We start from the raw sequence: 4,872 nt of genomic DNA, 5'->3' as shown, positions 1-4,872 counted from the left end.
GACCGGGTTTCAGGTTCAACCAGTGAACCGACATGTGTGTGTGACCCGAACCAGTTCATACTTTTTTTAAAAAAATAAAAATAAATTGAAACCATGTGGTGTGGCGCAAGACGTTCAATTTGGTTGGTTCATGTTGCCCAAAGCGCTGAAGTTAGCTAGTTCATGCTACGTGAATTGTTTCTGTCCACAAGGTTGTGCTTTGTTTGAACGTACAAAAAATACAAGAATCATGTTCAACATGATCAAATCCTTATCTTTAGACCCAACTCAGACACGTTTTACCACTAAGCTATTTACATGCACTTAGTTGGTACTGTTAATCCATGATTCAATCAGGAATACATTGAGCCTAATAATATCTTAGAATTAATCTTGTAACATCAATTAATTCTAAACTTTGAAGTAATAAAAGTAAGTATTAAGCAGTTGCCTGCTGGCCATGTCAGAAATTGCTAACCCGGACAGTTGGGACATGACTGTTCACACAGACAAGGTACAAAACAGTGCAAGCAAAAACATCAACCCAAATTAAAGACCGTTGATGCTTAATTTGACACTGATCACAATTCACAAGTGTTCCAATTTGTCACGTATACAAGTTCCCTCCCTCTCCAAAAAGTCCAACCTCACTTCATCTTCCAAACAAACATCCCCCACCCAAGCAAGCAAATGCTGTCATCAACATCAACCACCACCAGCTGCCACAGCAGAAACAACCTGAACCACAAAGCTCTCTCTCCCTCAACAACAAAACCCTCACACTTTTCACACCTAACCCCAAGAAGCAGCCACATCAGCACCAACAACAAAGACATGGAAGATGTTTGGGAAGGCATAAACCTCACTTCATTGAGTGACCACAACACCAACACCAACACCTCCAAAGGTGCAAATTTTCAAGATTTTCTGTCTAGCCCCTTCACCAACTTCAGTACCATAGCCTCAGACCCTTCTCCTCCTGTGACTGCTCGTACCTTGAGCACGCGTTCTGAGTTCCACTTTGACTCTGCCACGCACAAGGATTTGCAATTAGGGCAACCCCACCACAAAAATGGCTCAAAGGTTGAACCTTTTGGCAACCCTTTTGGGAATATTAGGATTCTCCCATCTGGGGACATGAGAAAAGCAAGACTCATTAAGAATCGTGAATCTGCTGTACGATCAAGAGCCAGAAAGCAGGAAAATATTGCTTCTTTAATAAATTTTTCATTTCTATTTAAACTATATATATCGCTTTCAATACCTTTTTTGGAGTGTGACAAATATTGATAGTTTCGGTTTTTGCTTTCTTTGCTTAAAAGTATTCTTTGTCTGTTTTTTTAATTTTATTTCCTTATTTTGCTTCTTCTTTTTTTCGTGTAGGCTTACTTGTTTGAGTTGAAGCAAAAAATTAAGCACTTGGAAGAAGAGAATGCGAGACTCAGAAGGCAGCAACTGGTTCGATTCTTTTCCCTCATTTGGTTATTGCTCTCTACTTTACTTACCGTGCGTGTTTTCCCCTTTTTTCTAAATGAAATTTGCTAATGCAGGCAAACTTACTCTTGAATAGTGGGAAAGTCAAAAGAGAAGAAAGTCGAAAGAAAAAAGAGAAAAAAAGTTATTTTTTAAAAATAAAAATTCTAGTTTTCTTTCTTTTAATTTTTTAATTTTTAACTTTTTTTTATTCTCTTATTTTTCATTTATTCTATATATTACACAAACTTTAAAGAAAGTGAATTTTAATATCATAATTGAAGAATGTTAATGATACATATTTTAATATTCTTCTGAATATAATTTTATCATTGATTAAAATTTATAAATTCTATAAGTTTCATTTCTTATCAATAAGTCTTTTTTATGATTTTGTAATTTTATAATTTTAATTAATACCAAAAATTGTGTTAAAAATTAAAATGATTATGTTAGGAAATATATTATTAACACTTCTAATTTTATATTTGTGCTTATTTTGTTGAAGAAATATATAAATTGTTTATATCATTGTCTTAAATAAAATAGTCTAACAATTCAAATTATTAAGCGTTGACAAATTGTGTATATGTACCCAAACATTCATGTTAGGTTACATGGGCTTCTCCCTTGGTTCCAAAATAGTAGTCGTCGAGGAGGTATATTAAATTAAGATTTTAAATGATTTTTTAAAAAATTTTAAACAATGTCATGTGGTATTTAATTATAATTGATATTTAATTAAGATTTTTTAATGAAGACAATAAAATCTATTGGTATTTAATTAAAATTTTTATAACTTATATAAAGTTTCCTAATATTAAAAAATATATAAATTTTGATGGATTGTTTTTTAAGAAGGATTTTGATAGATTTCATCAAATTATTTAGTATACAATATTTATCAAACAATCTCATCAAAATCTTTGAGATTTTGTTAGACTTTTTTCTTTCTTTTTCTATTGATTATGAGATTTTTCCCCTTATCACACATATCTTCTTTATTTGATATTCTTTAAGATGCAAGTGTCATATATATTTCTCCTATTCTTTTGGAATAAAAAATATCAAATATATTTCTTTCCTTTGCACTTTTTCCTTTTGTTTTTCAAATTAAACAATGTTTGTCTTTTGTGCTAAAACTTATCATGTTTCCTTATATTGATTATGTTTATCACTTGGTCGGTGCAATATTTTAGTGAATGTCATCCTTAATTTCGTCATTCACATAACTCAGTAACTTTTCTATTAATTTTTTACTCTCACTATTCTCTTTTAGTGTATGCTTATTATAGAATCCGATTTAACACGTCATTAGATTTATCATGAAATAATTATAATAATTAAAAAAATCATCATATAATTTTAAATTTATTATTCAAATTCAAAAATGAGAATGAGAGGATATTATTGCAAGAAAAGTCAGTATAAGAGAACATAAATTTAGAATCAATATAATTATTAAAATATTAAAAAAATTATTTAATTTTATTTTTTCTAATCAAATCTCATCATTTCTTATTATTTTTTCACTGACCCTTATAATTTTGAATGTATTTTTAAAAATTTACATAATTCTTTCAAATTCCTTAAATTCATTAAAATCCAAACTTTATTAAAAAGGTCTTCCAAAATTATAATGTGTAATTTTTTGACTTAAAATTAAGTTAAGTTATATCCAAATCTACTTAATGTTTCTTTTTATTTTAAAATTTAAATACGATTATGGAGATTAAAAATTGTCATAAATTATGATAGAAAATACAAGATTATTACAAGAAAAATTAAAAAAATACAAGAATCAGAATTAAAAATCCACTCAACCAAATAAAGTTAACAATCACTGTCAACAATATACAACAAATACCGCCTAGTATCATCGGTGCAAGAACTCAACAAACCAACGATGATTTCCACCCCACCATTGGTGGCAACAACTGTCCTACTTGCATTGCAAAAAAACTATCAATAACCAGAAAACATTTTATAATTACCTTCTGCATCCTTCCATCAGAGTGAGGCAACAACCTCATCAAAGAATGAGTGGCACCATCTCCACCAATTTCAACTGCCAACTCACCATCACCCCTGCAAGCAATGCACTTCAAGCAATAAGCAGCAGCCTCTTGAATTGAAGGAGCAGAAGCTCTTTTTTTTATAAATGAATATATAGAAAATAATAGGAATATTAGAAAGCAATAAGCAGACAGAAAACACGAGATGGGAATACCTTTTTCGAAAAAGTGGCTGAATTTGAAGAAAAGGGTGTGAATCTGGTATGACACCTATGAAAAATCAAAACTGTGGCTCCAAAAGGAAGGTGACGAAAACCCAAGTCCAGCACCGCCTCAGGCAGCGGTAGCTGGAGAGGGCGTGGTGGGGTGTGGTGGTTCAGGGGAAGGGTGTACGGGTTCTTTGAGAGGAAGAACAGAAAGTTAATGGATGGAAGAAATAGGGTAGGGTTTTAACAATTTGTCAAAATCTAGTTGGCTAATGAGTAAATTTAAATCCAACTTCAACTAAAAAATAGTACATTATAGTTTTATAAGAATAAATAACAGACAAAAATTCTTACAAAGAAAATCAACTTTAATATATTTATAAGAATCAAAAATATATTTTAATCTAACAACTATTTTACACGGTAATTAGAATGAGTGGAAGGAATATATATCTTTTGTATGGATTTTTGGCCAATTGGTGGTTAGGCCATCTCCAATGAGATCTCTTATTCTGATTACGTAAGAGAAGAAATGAATTGTTGAAGGAATTTACCATTGGAGAGAGAATACACCTCATTCCTTCGTCACACGAACTGTTTCTCATATAAGAAATAGTATCTTAACAATAAAAAAAATATTATTTACATTCTACATTATCAAGCACTATACCAATCCGAGAGAAAAAATGGTATCAAGAAACACGAGTAAACAAAAGCTCAAAAACAGTAAATAACACTAATCACAAAACAACAACACACCAATTATTTATTATTATATAAAAATTATTTTTATTGTTATGTATTTCCTTTGAATGTTATGTAATTTTTATTATTTTTTAATTTATATTTAATATTTTTTTCAATTATTTATATTTATTATTTGTATACATAAAAATTTGAAAAATGAATTAATTATTTTATTTGAATAATAATTAAGTTATAATAAAAAATATAAATGTGTGAATTTTTAAAATTTTTTGTGATTTCTTAGCTTAGAAATAAAATTTTGTATGACTTTTTTAAGAATGATATGATATTATAGGAATCACGACAAATATTATGAAAAATAAAAAAAATTAAAAAACTCATAAAAATTCATGATTGGAGATGCCCTTAGTAAGCTCCTGGAATCAATGTTTTCTGTGTTTTGCTTGCAGTTGTGTGAAACCGCAGCCAATCAGGGGAAGAGGGGCAATCTA

General features: G+C 29.8%; 1 long non-coding RNA gene across 1 annotated transcript; it reads right to left on the bottom strand.

Annotated features, from left to right (window-relative positions):
- Positions 1-3,245: 3,245 nt before the first annotated feature.
- LOC114389210 lies at positions 3,246-3,907 on the bottom strand. The gene is made up of 2 exons (XR_003661722.1): positions 3,683-3,907; positions 3,246-3,540 (listed from the first exon to the last, which is right to left on the bottom strand). It is a non-coding gene; the product is annotated as an uncharacterized LOC114389210 (long non-coding RNA).
- Between the last annotated feature and the right edge of the window lie 965 nt (positions 3,908-4,872).

This window comes from Glycine soja, chromosome 16, assembly GCF_004193775.1.
Source record: "Glycine soja cultivar W05 chromosome 16, ASM419377v2, whole genome shotgun sequence".
Classification (NCBI taxonomy): Eukaryota; Viridiplantae; Streptophyta; class Magnoliopsida; order Fabales; family Fabaceae; genus Glycine; species Glycine soja.
The sequence above is the reverse complement of the archived record's forward strand: the minus strand, read 5'-3'. Positions and strand labels throughout refer to the sequence as shown.